We start from the raw sequence: 17,678 nt of genomic DNA on the forward strand, positions 1-17,678 counted from the left end.
TACTATATACAGTAAATTTACTATATATGTATGTTGAACACATGTATTTTTATATTAATTGAGTAATATATGTTTGTTTAAAAAAATTCAAATCACAATATCTGAAGGAAAAAATACATATTTTTTATTAACTTTATGTATTATATGATGATTCACTATATTTAAATTTTAAATCAAAAAGAGAAGATAGGATAATAATTTTTTTAAATCTGAAATAAATCTTTTAAATATCTATATTAATTATAGAATATTATCTATATAGATATTTAAAATATTTTAACTGTGTTTGGTTATAAGGATAGTAGAGAAAGTTAACTAAACTTGTTTGGATATGATTGTAAGCATTAAATAGCATTCAATGTAAAAACTTTCTAAAAAGTATTTTTGAGCAAAAATTCTAGTATAAATTTTGAAATCATCAGTTCAATAAACGTGAATTTTAATAGATTTTTTGAAATCCATAATTAAATAATATAGAATTTATTAATTGTACACAAATAACTTTAAATGTCTAATTGAATATACCTCCCTAATTTTTTCTTTTGGAAAAGTTCTTAATTTCATTGGAACATTTTTATTACCTCTCTTTAAAGATTAGACACGTTGTCCGGAAGAGCAATTAATTAAAAACATTAGCATGGCGGATATTTCGTTCATGTAAGGTCAAACTATATGAACCTGTCTGGCTGCCTCACATGATTAGGCTGCCATAATAAACCGAATTTAGGAGTATAACTGTATTTTAAATTTGCTCAAATAATTGGCACAACACTCATTTCTAGTCATAATAAAATTAATTTTTTTAAAAAAATGCATTTGTTTGTCCATTTAAGTGTTATTAAATAATATTAATAAGAACTACACTGTTATTGTTTATAAACTTATATATTATTCTTTTTTTATTCGTCAACATTATATATTATTCTTTTTTGTCGTATAAAGTGAGAAATTATATATACCAAGTCAAAGCAGAAGTTATTTCTTTCTATTTAAATATTTTTTTGAATTCATGAACAACAACTAAAAGAGAGAAAATAAAAGAGGATACAAGGAATAGTGGACCAAGAAAGTAGAAACGGTGCCAAATTGCCAAATTAAATGTTTTAATCAAATCCATTAATAAGGAAAAAACGTTATATATATTGCCATTAATATATATTAGTAATTAGAGAAAGAATCTTAAAGGACTTTGATTGCATTCTTAGACCAATGTACATAATCTCTTCCTATAAATAAATCCTTTTATTCTCATAAACAATCTTATAAAAAATATCATTTTACTTAAATCAATTAATTATGACAAGACCTGCTCTCTCCTCTTGTCTACCCTCATGTCTCTTTGTCTTTGCCCTGCTTGTGAGTTTTGCCGCAGCAGCCGAAAATGAACATGACAAACAGGTAATTGCACAAATTATCCTTTCTTAGTTAACATGGTCATATCATGGTTCTAATTATATGACTTATGAGCAACCATGATGCTGATGCTGATGATATATCCGTAGGTGTATATTGTATACATGGGTGCACTCCCTGCTCGTGTTGACTACATGCCAATGTCCCATCATGCTAGTATTCTTCAAGATGTCACCGGAGAGAGGTGCAATGATTTAATCCAATTTTATAGATCAGAGTGTTTATGTGATTATTTGTATATGGTTTCATGTCTATCGATCAAATTAAAAAAAAAATCATAGATCCTCTAAGAAAAGTTTTTTTTTATTATTCTTATAGTTCGATCGAGGATCGTTTGGTTAGGAATTATAAAAGGAGTTTCAACGGATTCGCAGCCTGGCTAACCGAATCCGAAAGAGAGATACTAGCAAGTAAGTGTAGTTAACTCAAATTACTTATCTCTTATATGGAATAACATTAACTCTATACGATTTAATTGTTTCGCTATTACTTCTTAGGTATGGATGAAGTTGTGTCTGTGTTTCCAAGCAAGATACTGAAGCTCCAAACAACGACGTCCTGGAATTTTATGGGCCTCAAAGAAGGCAAAAGGACAAAGCGAAACAATCTTGTAGAGAGCGATACAATCATCGGTGTTATCGACAGTGGAATCTACCCTGAATCGGACAGCTTCAGCGGCAAAGGCTTTGGTCCCCCTCCTAAAAAATGGAAAGGTGTTTGCAAAGGTGGCAGAAACTTCACTTGCAACAAGTATGAAACCCCTTAAACTGATTATATAATTGAAATGTCTTAAAAATTGTCAAATTTAAAGTTGAAATGAATGTGAACGATACAGCAAGCTTATTGGAGCACGGTACTACACACCCAAACTAGAAGGGTTTGCTGAGTCAGCGAGGGACAACATGGGACATGGCTCACACACAGCATCCACGGCAGCTGGAAACGCTGTGAAGCACGTAAGCTTTTATGGTCTCGGTAATGGAACCGTGAGAGGTGGCGTTCCAGCTGCTAGAATAGCTGTTTATAAAGTATGTGACCCTGGCGTCAATGGGTGCACCACTGATGGAATTCTAGCCGCATTTGACGATGCCATAGCAGACAAGGTAGACCTTATTACCATCTCCATAGGTGGGGATAACGGTTCACCGTTCGAGGCAGACCCTATCGCTATCGGGGCTTTCCATGCCATGGCCAAAGGAATCCTCACTATAAATTCCGCAGGAAACAGTGGTCCACAACGTAGCACAGTCGCGAGCATTGCGCCTTGGATCTTCACTGTTGCTGCTAGTAATACAAACCGCGCATTTGTCACCAAAGTTGTTCTCGGTAACGGCAAGACAGTTGTCGTAAGTACCAAGAAACAAATCATCATTCCTTTAAAACAAGTTCCTCGTTTAACATTAATGCTTGTTGTGGAACAGGGAAGATCGGTAAACTCGTTTGAACTTAACGGAAGGAAGCACCCTCTTGTATATGGGCAATCAGCTTCAAGTAGTTGCGGTGATGCTTCAGCAAGGTAACTTCTATTCCAAGAAACATTTTATCCTTTTAAACTATTTTGGTCTTCACATAGCAGTGTTTAATGGTATTTTCTGTTTCAGGTTCTGCTCACCAGGGTGTCTAGACAGTAAACTTGTGAAAGGAAACATTGTGTTATGTGATTCCCCGCAAAATGCAGATGTAGCTCAAGCTATGGGAGCCGTTGCATCCATTGTTAAGAGTCGCAATGGAGATGTGGCATCAATCTTCTCTTTTCCAGTCTCTGTTCTATCGGAAGACGAATATAACACTGTCCTCTCGTATATGAACTCCACAAAGTACAAACCCATCTCTCTGTTTTAATTTTACAAATAGTACTCCATCGTATAGCTCCATCTTTATTTCATTTTTTATTTTTGGCCAGAAACCCCAAAGCAGCTGTTCTGAAAAGTGAGACTATCTTTAATCAGAAAGCTCCAGTCGTTGCTTCCTACTCTTCTCGTGGCCCAAACACAATCATTCCTGATATCTTGAAGGTATATATAGAAACACAGAAGAGCTAAGTTACTTCTAGTTGTCATTCTAACATTCTTATGTCTGATTAAATGATGAATTTGATTTTCAGCCAGATATAACAGCGCCTGGATCAGAGATCCTTGCTGCTTATTCTCCTGATGCCCCACCAAGCAAATCAGACACAAGACGTGTAAAGTACTCTGTTGATACAGGAACTTCAATGTCTTGCCCGCATGTTGCTGGTGTAGCCGCCTACCTAAAAACGTTCCACCCACGCTGGTCTCCTTCCATGATCCAATCCGCCATCATGACTACCGGTAAGCAAAAAAAAATCACTCTGTCCTTGTTTTTTTTTCTTTACAACATAACNGATCGGTAAACTCGTTTGAACTTAACGGAAGGAAGCACCCTCTTGTATATGGGCAATCAGCTTCAAGTAGTTGCGGTGATGCTTCAGCAAGGTAACTTCTATTCCAAGAAACATTTTATCCTTTTAAACTATTTTGGTCTTCACATAGCAGTGTTTAATGGTATTTTCTGTTTCAGGTTCTGCTCACCAGGGTGTCTAGACAGTAAACTTGTGAAAGGAAACATTGTGTTATGTGATTCCCCGCAAAATGCAGATGTAGCTCAAGCTATGGGAGCCGTTGCATCCATTGTTAAGAGTCGCAATGGAGATGTGGCATCAATCTTCTCTTTTCCAGTCTCTGTTCTATCGGAAGACGAATATAACACTGTCCTCTCGTATATGAACTCCACAAAGTACAAACCCATCTCTCTGTTTTAATTTTACAAATAGTACTCCATCGTATAGCTCCATCTTTATTTCATTTTTTATTTTTGGCCAGAAACCCTAAAGCAGCTGTTCTGAAAAGTGAGACTATCTTTAATCAGAAAGCTCCAGTCGTTGCTTCCTACTCTTCTCGTGGCCCAAACACAATCATTCCTGATATCTTGAAGGTATATATAGAAACACAGAAGAGCTAAGTTACTTCTAGTTGTCATTCTAACATTCTTATGTCTGATTAAATGATGAATTTGATTTTCAGCCAGATATAACAGCGCCTGGATCAGAGATCCTTGCTGCTTATTCTCCTGATGCCCCACCAAGCAAATCAGACACAAGACGTGTAAAGTACTCTGTTGATACAGGAACTTCAATGTCTTGCCCGCATGTTGCTGGTGTAGCCGCCTACCTAAAAACGTTCCACCCACGCTGGTCTCCTTCCATGATCCAATCCGCCATCATGACTACCGGTAAGCAAAAAAAAATCACTCTGTCCTTGTTTTTTTTTCTTTACAACATAACTTTCTTGTATTGCAAGAAAATTTAAAATACTCTGTTTTTGATGGGTTTCGTGTAGCTTGGCCAATGAGTGTATCTACTTCTCCATTTAACGAGATGGCCGAGTTTGCCTACGGAGCGGGCCATGTCGATCCGATAGCTGCAGTTCATCCTGGACTCGTTTATGAAGCTACTAAATCCTACCACATCGCCTTTCTTTGTGGCTTGAACTACACCGGGAAGAACTTAAGACTCATCTCCGGTGATAGCAGCAGTTGCACTAAAGAACAAACCAAATCATTACCCCGAAACCTAAACTATCCTTCGATGACTGCTTAAGTCACGGCGGCAGAACCGTTCAAACTGAGTTTCCATAGAACAGTCACTAATGTTGGTATGGGTAACGGCACCTACAAAGCAAAGGTAGTGGGATCTAAACTCAAAGTCAAGGTGTTTCCAGAAGTCTTGTTTCTGAAGTCCTTGCACATGAAGAAGTCCTTCACGGTGACTGTTTCAGGCAAAGGTCCCGAAGCTGATCAAAAGTTTGTGTCCGCACACCTGATATGGTCTGATGGTGTTCACTCTGTGAGAAGCCCCATTGTTGTTTATGCTGATTAGTCAAAATTAGTTCTTGTCTCTAAACATTATCGCCAGTTATGATTGTTAATTTTACTTGTCATGATATGTATGTTGTTTAGGAGGTTTCTAATTCGTTCACCCATTTAAAGTCTAAACATCTTTGTCGGATTTGCTTATTGGTTCGAAATTCAACATTGTTATATGAGAGTTTTGGATAACAATCAAATGTATCAACCATCTTAAATTCTTACTAATCAGCGTGATTTATGCATTTGAAATCCTTCACTGTTAATAAAGAAGTATACATTTGTTTTTATTTTATTTTAGTTTATTTTAATTTTGATTTACTTTTAAATATAGTATTACCTGACATAGGATTGTTCAATGTTAACCAAAATATTTGATTTTTTTTTTTTTGTCAACCAAAATATTTGATCTTTTGTATTTAAAAAAAATATGAGAATCCTAAAAATTTAGTAAAAGTCTCTCGAAAGCACCAGATCTTACGTACGTTCAAGAGCTTGATCTAAACAAGATCAGTTATGGAATTCTAACAAATATGGTGACTAATAATACGAGTAGAATAGTTACAGAAATTATGGTATAAATGATCGCATATAATCGAGTCAAAATTAATTTTGATAAATCATAAATGTAGATCGTTGACATGGTCAAACTTATGAAATAATTTATTTTTTCTTTTTCTTAAACGATTTTCAATAATGGCTAAACGATTTTTTGGTATATGTAAACAAATAAGCTTGTAGTTTGGATTCGGAAATTCAAAATTAACCGAAATCAAGTCAATTATTCATTCTTGTATGCAAACTACATTTATTAGTTTCCATATATAAACAATTGGATATATAACGTGAACAATTGGATAAGTAAAATAATAGCAATCCAGTTGTATTAATAGTTGGCAGAGAAAAATGTCAAGAGATGGCACCATGGGTAGTTATCCATGGGTTTACCCTGTTTGTCTATTATTTTAACGGGTATGGGTTACCCATTGGTTAATCAAAAAAAACAAAAATAATATATATAATATAATATGTATATATGAAGAATGAAGACTACGAAGTTAAAGAATCTCACTGGATCATTTACAAAAGATTCAAGTGTTTTTTTTTAATTTTAGACTAAGAATAGTTTATTTTAAATTAAGAATGACTTTTTATTTTACTTTTATAGATTTTTGGCTTTAGGATTTTAGGATGATTTTCTATTTTAATATTTTGATATTATTTTCTTAAACTTGAAAAATTTGGTTGGTTTTATAATTTATTTTATATAATATGTTATGGATTTAATATTAATTATTTTATTTTATTTTATTTATACATGGATAATCCATATACCCCATTAAGCCATTGAGTTTTATATTATTGGGTTTGGGTATATAAATTCAACTCATTATAATAAATGGATCGGATTGAACCCGCCCACAAAAGTCTCGAACCTATGTGGGTATGAGTCGGGTCGGGTCGGGTTATCCTTTTTGACACCTTTACCTATTCTCCATGTTGATCTGGCACTTGTGAAGATCTAGTGTGCTCGTGGTATAACTTCTACTAGCTAACAACCCGCACATAATGCGATATAAAATATTTATTAAATGTTTTTACTGTAATTTTTATTTACAAAATCTATTATATTTATCAGTAATTGAAATCTAAAATTCGATTGTGTAGTATATATATATATTTAAAAAATATATATATTTTTTTAATAATAATTAAAATTTAACTCGTGAGAATTATTATAACATCAATCTTATATTATCATATCATATGAACAAAGAATTTTTAAAATTAATATTAAAGATTTTATGAAAATGTAACTAAAGGATATAATTAAGTTAGAAAGAGAATATAAGAATTTAATTTTGGGTGTTAATTGTATTTTTGGAAAAATACAATAGTATATAAATATAAATATTATTAAAAATTGATGACAAATAAAGGAAATAGTGTCCAGAGTTCTATAAGTACGACATGTCAGCATTGCTTCTCTTTTAATATATAAAACCATCATTAGTGGAGTAACCCTCCATAATTACTCTCTTATTAATTAATTATATAATTAATACTAAATTAAGTTAAGCAATCCTAAGAGAACTTAAGCAAAATCACCCCATTACTAGAGAACCCCATTGATGGTTACTCAAGCATTTAAATAATAATTTTTTTAAATTTATGTTGATTAATTATCGAACATTAATTATCTAAAATGACAAAATAATTATTTAAATATTTTAAATTACATAACATAGAAAACAATAAAATTTTACAAACTTTGGAATATTAAACATATTTTACAAAATTCAGAATAGTAAACATATATTACAAAAGTTGAAATATTAAACATATTAAACAAAATCCGGAATAAGATTTATTGTGTGGTTGCCCCAAATTTAAACAAAATCACCTTCCACTAGAGAAACCCTATCAAGTTGCTTAATATTATAATTCAATTTGTAAACAATTTCAAGTTTCTTAATTGTATTTAAACCTTTAATTGAGTCAAATTGTATGTAAAGAGATTACAATACAAAGAGATTACAATATTAGTGAATGAACCTCATCAAGACATCTAATACAAAGAGATTACAATATTAGTGAATGAAGCAGCTCAGAGGAAATGAAACTTACACATATTCAATATCCTCTTTGCCTCTAATCTGTTTCCTTACAGAAGCAATTCCAGCATTAACACCAAAAGCCTCTTCAAATCATCAAAAAGTATCTCTCCTAGCCCTCTCCTCTCATTCCGTTGCTGCAGGCAAGACCATTAAAAGTCTTTTAGTACTTTCAAACAGTATGTGACAACTTATCACAATATCAACTTTACCAAACCGTGAGGCTCTAAATCCATCCCTAAACATACATTGATTGATACATAACTCTAAACCTAAGGTCTTTAGTTTCACAAAGTGCTAAGATCTCACAAAGACAATTGGAATGGCGTTAAACAATTGCAGACCTTAAAGTAAAAGTAGTCATCACACCATTTCTTGAACCGAGGGTAGAAGGACGGATCGAATTTGTCGCAGGCTTGCTTTTGAACCTATACAAAGAAATATATTTCAATCAGCAACTCCATAATCACAAAGCTTCAAACTATAAGAACAAAGGATCAGGTTATATAACCTGTTCTTGCCGTAGATTCCATTATAGTTAAACCGGTGTTTGATTTCTTGATGCTAAAACAAAGAAACACAAGACTGTGAGAAAAGTAATAAACATACCACACCATTCTCTTCTTCGTCCTTCACAAGGTTTCCTGTTTCTGAGCTTTCCTGTGATGGTTCCCCAAACACAAAACCAAAACCTATCCTCTGCAACCCTCGTCCTGCGATTTGCAGCAAAGCTGATCCCTTCTGCACATTTTTCTCTTTCAATTGCTTTTCTGCATTTTGTTTCTCAGACAAAGCAGCCCTAAACAAGATACTGATGTCTTTGTTCTCCTCTTCCAAAAACTCCACACTTCTGCCTAGCTCCAGTTTCTTCTTCTCCGCAGATTCTATGAACGTCTCTAACTTCGTTTCAACCTCCTTGACTAACTCCAAAATTGACTTGGAATTGCATTCCTCTTCCAACAAACAACCACTAAGAAATACAAATAAACTATGATATCATCAGCAAGCTTGAAAATGCTCAATCAATGGAAACATCCAGATCAATAATAGCCTATACAAGCCGTGAAAACATGAACATCACAATAGGATCTGACAACCTAAACAACAAAACTAAATTCTAGAGTAACAGAGAACATAACAACTTGTAATCCTCTCTCTTCATCTTATATGGTAGACAACAAGATTCAATCTTTTAACTCATTCCAAACATATGGAGCCAAGTGGTTAAGTAAATTGGATCGTGGTGTGAGTGAGAGAGATGATTAGACATACCAGTGTAGCTCTCTAGCGTTGAATCAGGCGGCGGATGAGCTCCGTAACGGTGGTGATCCGGTGGGTAGGGTTCGTTGGAAGAGTGATGACCGACATGGCTCACATGACCAAACGGAGGCGGCGGTTCCGGAGCATCAAAGTAAGGCGGAGCTTCGAAGTAAGGCGGTGGTGCCAGAGCTCCGAAGTTAGGCGGAGGAGCGTGAGGCTCGAATTGAGGTTCTGATCGGTAAAGCGGAGGCGCGTAAGGATCGAAAGGAGGTTGTGACTGGTAAAGGCCATGGGGTTGTGGTAGAGCATCGGGGAAATTGTTGCCCGGCGGTGGTCCCCCAAAGTTTTGACGATCTTCATCGCCGTCGTCGCTTTGGTGGTGGTGGTGTTCCATTGATTTTTTTTCCGATTTCAGAACAATCGCTTGTTCTCTCGCCGCTTCATTCGACAGAGAAGAGATAGAGAAAGTCGGGAACAAAGAAGAAGAAAATGGCGAAGAAAAAAAAAATTCCATTTTATATTTACGAGCCAACCAATTAAAAAACGCCACGTACCATTCTTAAGGGGTTGCTTCTGAACCTTCCCACAACAACAATTCTCTCTTATTTGGACCATTAATGGGGTTTTTATTCAGTAATTGGGGCCCAATTACAAGAGTAACCTAGAGAGAATCTCCCACTAATTATGCTCTAAGAGATTCTCATTTTCTTTCCTTTTAGTTTTGACAATAATATGTTATTACTATTTTAAAACAAAAATAAATTCTAGGAAAGAAGTGTAGGTGGCCAGAACTGGTTGGAGAGAGTGGAGAAGGAGCGAAAATCATGATCGAAAGAGAAAATCCAAATGTGTCAGCTATTCTCATACAAGCAGGAGAAAATCATGATTGCAAACTTTTGCTGCAACAGGGTCTTTGTGGCTTACAACAGGGTCTTTGTGGCTTTAGATATCAACGACAATGTTTCAATAATTCCCAAGATTGGTTGATCTTAAAAAAAAAGAAAAAAAACTATATTTTTTGTAATTATTAGTAATAAAAAGAAAATACTCCATTTATTTTTAATTTGGCGATCAATACCTGGTCTTTTTTTTATTGGAATAAAAATATTCCATTTATATATATTTGGTTAAAAAATATCTCATTTTTTAATTTGTCGCTAGATTTGTACCTATGGTTTAACAGCCGTTAACCGATGTAACAAATTAAACCAAAGATTCAAATCTAGCAACAAATTAAAAAATGAGATATTTTTAACCAAATATATATAAATGAGGTATTTTTCTTCCAACCAAAAAATACTAGGTATTAAACATCCAAATAAAAAATAAATGAGATATATTTGGATTTTCACTAACACATCACACCATTTACTATAGTTTCTTTTATCTTTTCGGTCAAATTAGTTTTTCATTTATAAAAAGAACAATTTACAGTATTATCATTTACTAGACAAATCTCTTTTTGTAACGCCCGTGTCCCACGATCATAGAAGATTTGAGTTTATTTCAAAATTGAATCGGTTTAGTCTGACTGGTTTAGGAGGAGTTGTTAATTAAACTAAGCTCAATTATATATCTGCGCATATGGTTTAATTAACAACTCCTCCTAAACCAACCAGACTAACTTTGACATAAACTCAAATTTTCTACTATCGCTGGACACGGGTGTTACACTATTTAAATTAGTAATTAATATTTAATATATAGATAAATTAATATGATTACAAATTAGTAAAATGTTATGATCGTAATACTATTAACTGATAGAGGTTTTACTGTATAAAATAATTAAAGAAAAAATTTGAAAAATGAAAAAAGTGATGAGAAAGTTTTTGTGTATTACAAAAATACGAAACAATGAAATATATATTAATTAGCACAATATCTAACTGAAAACCAAATGGACATCAGATCTCCGCGACTCAAGTGAGATTGTGTTGCGTTACGAAACTTGCGTATAACCCTCTCAATCTATTTGGCAGAAGCGGAAGTCTCAAGCGAGCCATTTGTATGACCTGTGAAGTATCAAGTATGGATCGTTTCGTTCTCTCCATAAAGAGTAGCAAGATAAGATGTGTTGCGAGCTTTAATTCCATAGCATTGTAGGAGCAGCCGAAGACGTGATAGAAATTATTATATTATTTTCACTAGGAGACAATGCATGCATGATACAAATCCTTGCTGCAGTATGCATGGTCTTTGTTTATAAAATTATACTGACTAATGTTGCTTACATACATTGAAGGAGAAAATTATTTCAGAAGTAAGCAAGACCATGGCCTCGTTTGAAAAACACGAAAAGCAGACCACCTCGCAATTGGCGACCCTATGCTTTGGATCTAAGTAAACTGACCTTGTCTCATTTGTGTGACACAATAAATTCATTACAATTTGGTGTGTACCCAAGAGGATCAGTCGGATTACTTTCAATATATGTAAGGATTAAAATGAAATATTAGAAAAAGTAGATTGACCCAAATTAAGATGTTAATTACTAAACTTACTCATATACTGTGAGGTTTAGATGAGTTTTTTTTTTTTTTGTCTAAAATACCATTTTTGCTTTGTTAAGGAAAAAATGAAAATCAAATTCATCCTCTCAGCATTTTTAAAAAAAATTCAAATTATATTCAAAAGTCTGTCATATTAGTGGTGACAGATTTGTTTATATAAGACAGATTTTTTTTTGCATAACATATTTTTTTTTGCATGAAAATGTTTTTGTGACAGAGTTATTTTAGACGACAGATTTTGGTAACGATAGTTACAACAGATTTATAATTAATGACATTTTTTTCATGATATACATATATATTGACACCACGAACTTTCATAATATATGAAAATTTTGATATAATATCTGACATATTTATTTTTCACAGTTATTTCAGATTTATATCGTAACAGATTTGTTTTAGGCTACTGCACATTTATTTAAATTTAACCAAAAACTATCAATATTTTTTAAAAAATACTAAAATTACCAATATGATGACTAAGTAATAATACACGTCAAAGAGTTACATAAATTGTGTATCCTGAAGAGCATGTTTACTTTGTTGATACAGGATTTTCAGACTGAAAATACGGTGAACACACCTTCGGCTGAAGCAACATCGACCGACACCACCTGGGTGTCGGTCGACACAATCATAGAACCCGAAACACTTTCTCGAGACAATACTTCAGCATCGACCGACACCACCATAATTCTCGGTCAACACCCATGCATGTTTTACCGAAACAGATTGGCCGATGGATGGAAATGTAGCTGTTGACTGCCGCGGCTAACTCCAACCAACCATAGTATGTTGATATAGCCGAAAAGTTCACAGGCTATCATAAGATGAGGTTCTTGAGAGAACTTAGAAGATACTATTGGGATGAGCCTTATTTGTATAAGCATTGTAGTGATGGAGTTTACAGAAGATGTCTAGCTGAGATTGAGGTTCCTGATGATCTATTTCATTGCCATGGATCAGATTATGCTGGACACTTTTCTACCCTCAAGACAGTGTCCAAAGTTCTACAAACAGGGTTTGGTGACCAAAAATGTTCAAAGACGCTCATGAATTTGTCTCTTGATGTGATGATTGACAAAGAAGAGGACAAATTAGTAAGATACATGAGATGCCACAAAACTTCATCCTTGAGGTTGAAGTTTTTGATTGCTGGGGCATTGACTTTATCGGACCATTTCCCTTCTCTTACAAGAACAACTACATCCTAGTGGTTGTTGATTATGTCTCCAAGTGGGTTGAAGCAATAACAAGTCCTAAGAATGATTCTGCTGTGGTTCTTAAGTTGTTTAAAACCATTATCTTTCCTCGTTTCGGAGTACCTAGGATTTTCATCAGTGATAGAGGTAAGCACTTTATTAATAAAGTGTTTGAGAAGCTGCTGAAAAATTATGGAGTTCAACATAGAGTAGCTACTCCTTATCATCCTCAGACTAGTGGACAAGTTGAGGTTTTTAACCGACAGATCAAGGAGATTCTTGAGAATATAGTGGGTGTTACAAGGAAAGATTGGGCTATAAAGTTAGATGATGCACTTTGGGCTTATCGGACTGCTTACAAAACACCACTTGGCACTAGGCCTTTCCATCTGCTTTATGGGAAGCAGCCTGGACAGCCTGGACAGTTAAGTTGATGAATTTGGATGCTAAGTGAGCTTCAGAGAGAAGGTTAGTACAGCTGAATGAGTTGGATGAGTTGCGTTTTCATGCATTTGAGAATTCTGAGCTGTACAAGGAGAGGACAAAGGATGATCATGATAAGAAGATCATCTCAAGACACTTTGAGCCTAATGACCAGGTACTTCTTTACAATTCTTGTTTGAAGCTGTTTCCAGGTAAGCTGTGTTCCCGTTGGTCTGGTCCTTTTACCATTCAAGAGGTTAGACCATATGGAGCTATTGTGCTGTTAAATTCCAAAGGAGAAAAATTCAAAGGGTGAAACATTATTGGGCGAAAGCCGAGGTACCAGACGGACACATTGTGCGTTTGGATGATGCACCCTCAGCCTAATCCATTGCCAAGTCAAGCTAATGACTTAAAATAAGCGCTTGGTGGCAGGCAACCCACTAGTAGGAACTAATTATTTTCTATTATCTTATTTTTATTTTTATTAACCTATTAACTTTTAGTTTTGAGTTTTATTATTCAGAAAAAAACATTTGGTCACTATTGATTAAAATAGAGCATCGACCGACACCACCTGGGTGTTGGTCGACACCTGTGTTAGACCTCAGACAAAGAATGGGCCATTGGGGAAACCCTTTTTAACCCGAGTCATCTTCTTCGTTCTTCACAATCATCAAAACCCGACCAAACATTTCAAATCTTCATAACTTCTTCGATTTTGCTTCGTTTTGAGTGATGCAAAGCTCTAACCCACTCAATTTTCACTCTACTTTCCAGATCCAGAGTCAATTTCTCCGTTTAATTGTACCCTAGAAAAAGCAAAGAATGGCGACCAGCAGAGCTTCTTCTTCTCGCCAGTCCGACCACCGCCAGCCACCATGAGCTCCGGCGAGACCTCCCACCACCTTTCCTGACCTATCTCTTCCTTCTCCCATCCAATCTCAAGCTCCATGGCCTTAGGAGGAACATGCACCGATTCACACTGAAAAGGAGTGGGAGGATGAACTTCTTGTTGAGCTTGGGAAGTCTGAATTCATCAACAAGCCTTTGCAGCAACAGTGGGGAGAGTATGAGACAATGCTGTACAATGCTTGTCTGGTAGTTGATATCAAACTTACCAGGTTTGTTGATCCTGCTATTATTCGTAGGATGGGAATCCATGATGAGATCTTAGGTTATAGAGAGAATGAATTTGGGAACCATATGCACCAAACATTATGATTGTTATCCAGATTTAGTGCATCAGTTTATGGCTTCTTTTAGGATCATTTATGAGAATGAACAGGCACCATAGGCTTATGGGGGTGTAATGCATTTCTTTATTAGAGGAATACCCTATAGTATGAGATTTTCTCAGATTTGTGGTGTCTTTGGTTGGCCCCGTTGGTTTCATGGCATTGCTTTGCCTAAGCAGTATTTGGATGTTTATACTCTATGGTCTTACATAAGAAATGAAGAGTATGACTCCAAATCATCTCTTCATTCAGATGTCCAACATCCAGCGCTCAGGAATATTCTTCGGGCCATTGGCCACACTTTCCTGTGTAAGATGGAACCAGGAAAGATGAGAGTAGTAGAGTTATATTTGTTAGGCCTTGGAGTTGGTGGCTTGATTCCCTATTTTACTGAGCACAGTGACCCTCCAGCGCCAAACTTTGGAGATGTTTTTGTCCATCACTTGGTTTCTCTGTAGACGAAGCCATTTCTGGGTACTGGTACTAAGACTGAGTATGTGGGGAGCATTCTTACCGCCATTTTTCGGCTCAAGAACCTTCCTACCGATGGTTTCAGTGTTATCATTGAGAGGAGTCTCATGGATGAACGTTATTTGAAGAGTACTACATGGCTGAAACGGGATTTGATGTGGAGGTTTTCTGATGCCACTGGAGAGCATTTGATTCGACTGTCGCGACCTGACCTTACCACCATTGGTGATGATGCGGAGCAGCTACGTTTTGCTCCTACTGCTGATGAATTTGTTGCAGCTCCTCCTACTCGTCGCCATCGCGCTTCACGGGCTGCTTCTGCTGCTGCACCTGCCGCTGACCCTACTAGGGGTTTTGACATTGGTTCTACTTCTGGGACCGCGACACTTGAGTTTCCAGAGCCTCCACAGCCTTCTGCTACCATGGACCAGGGAGCTTATCAGGAGTACCAGACCTCTACCGCGGCACCAATGTTCACAATGGGTAACCCGATTCATGTTCATCTTTTCATTACAAATTTGAATTCATTTTTGTTTAACTTTGCTTCTCTCTTGCTTGAAAACACTGGGGACAGTGTTGTTTAGGTCTAGGGGAGGTGTCTACTAACTACTAACTACTAACTAAGTTTTAGTTTCTATTGTGTCAGTCAAAACCGTATTTTTTTTTATTGAGTCAAATTTTTCAAATTTTTTTTTTGGAATTATGATCTTTAACTAACAGTTTCTGTTCTTTGGCTAACACTCTAATGAATCTTGATTAAGTTTGACCTCATAACCGAAGTGTGGAAAAGACTATGAGCTGTATCAACAATCCCAAAAGCCCTTATTCAATGGATATCTAGTTAAACTAACATTGTCTCAATTTTTATTAGGATTTTATCCGGACTTAATCTCTTACTTTGGGGTTGGAAATCAAGGGAATAGACTTTTTCTTCGGGCCATACAAGACAGTGCAATTTTTCAAAGTATGTCTCCCCTCTCTCTTCCCTTCAGTACTCTATAAAAAAGAAGATAAAGATCAGAAAAAAAAATAGAGAAACAGAAAAAGAAGAAGAAGGATACAAGTGAGCCGAGCGATGTTGCGTAAACCCGTGCATACTTCGAAAACTCATGGAAACCTTACTATTCTAAGAAAAAAAAAAGGAGCAAAGGGTTAATAAAATAAAATAAAATGATACCCTAGAAATTAGGGAAAAATCAACCCCATGGAAGTGAGAAAAGAGAGAGGAAAGAAGATTTATGAAGAATCTCTTGTCAAGTCCATATGCCACTGTTCGATATTCCCAAGGTACTCGCCTATACTTGCTTTAGTTTTGTAATGAGATAACAATGGTGAAACTAGAGACTTCAGAGGATTGTGGGATTTGAGTAAGGAATGTTGATGCTTTTCATTGACAAAGTATATGAAGTAAGTTCTTGAGGGTCAAGGCGATGAAGAGTGCGAAGATCAGTTACTAGCAGTTGAGTGAGTTCCTATGTTTTCAAACCTTTTTCACATGTCTAAGTTTCTGTTTTGCTTGAGGGCAAGCTAAGCAAAGCTAAGTATGAGGGAGTTGATATATCATGGTTTTTGTAGTTTTTAACCATGATATAAGTGTGCTTTTTGAGTCTTTTGAATTATTTTGTAGGATGTTTTTGAGTTTTTACATGTTTTCTAGGATTTTGGCACAAATGGAGCAAAGTGGAGAAATTTGGATCATTTTTGAGCATTTAGCCGGAGAAATCAACTTGGAATCGATTCAGAGAGATGGTGTTGATCGACGCCACTTGTAACTTCCGCAAACCAGATATTGCATTTTTGGTCTGAGTGTCGATCGACACCCTTGGTGTATCGATCGACACCAACATTTCCTGGTTTCGACATGTTTGTTTTAATTGCTGTTTGGTTCGGTTTGGTTCAATTAGAAATCACTAAACCGATTATATAAGTGGAGAAGCGACGAATTAAGGGTTTTAGTGGGTGTTGTTGTCGCCGTTGAGTGAGAAAAGAGAGAAAGAAGAGAGAAAACATTGGAGAGTGTTCTTGAGAGATTTTGGCTTGTTCTTGGTGGTTTTTGGTGAGATCTGTAGCTGTAGAAGGGAGAGATCTTGTTTGGAACGAAGGAGAAGCTTCCTAAGGTGTTGTTTCCACTGTTTCTCAATCAAATCTTCCTGCAAAAGAGGTGAGTGCTTTACCATGGATGATCTAAGCCTGAGATCTCTTTTGTTTGGTTGTTCTTTGTCTATTTGTGGTGTTTGCTTGCTTGGGTTTCTTGTTTTCGTGTTTCCCATAGGTTCCTGAGGCATTTGGGTGAGTTTGGGACGGTTTCGAGATTATTTGAAACGGAGGATCGACGTTCGGGTTCGTGCAGTTCGCGTCTGCAGAAGCAGTGTCGATCAACACCATGTTGTGCTAGCGTTGATCGACACCAACCTGGTGTCGGTCGACACCGATCTTAACCGATGATGAGTTTTGCCTTGTTTGATGTGTTGATTGTGTTTATTTGTTTAGCTTAACAATGGAATCTCAGCTGCTTGTGTGTATAGCCCAGTAGATGGGAGGATGGCCTCACTGAGTGTTTATAACAATACTCATGCATCTCAATATGTGTTTGTGGTGCAGGTAAACGCAAAGTGTGATCGTAGAATCAAGGCGATAAGGAGGAGGATGTTCTAG

General features: G+C 35.8%; 1 long non-coding RNA gene and 1 pseudogene across 1 annotated transcript; one reads left to right on the top strand and one right to left on the bottom strand.

Annotated features, from left to right (window-relative positions):
- LOC104790904 lies at positions 1,257–5,448 on the top strand (annotated as a pseudogene).
- LOC104790905 lies at positions 7,758–9,639 on the bottom strand. The gene is made up of 4 exons (XR_768841.2): positions 9,186–9,639; positions 8,425–8,883; positions 8,258–8,341; positions 7,758–8,050 (listed from the first exon to the last, which is right to left on the bottom strand). It is a non-coding gene; the product is annotated as an uncharacterized LOC104790905 (long non-coding RNA).

This window comes from Camelina sativa, chromosome 6 (genome assembly GCF_000633955.1).
Source record: "Camelina sativa cultivar DH55 chromosome 6, Cs, whole genome shotgun sequence".
In the NCBI taxonomy this organism is placed as follows: Eukaryota; Viridiplantae; Streptophyta; class Magnoliopsida; order Brassicales; family Brassicaceae; genus Camelina; species Camelina sativa.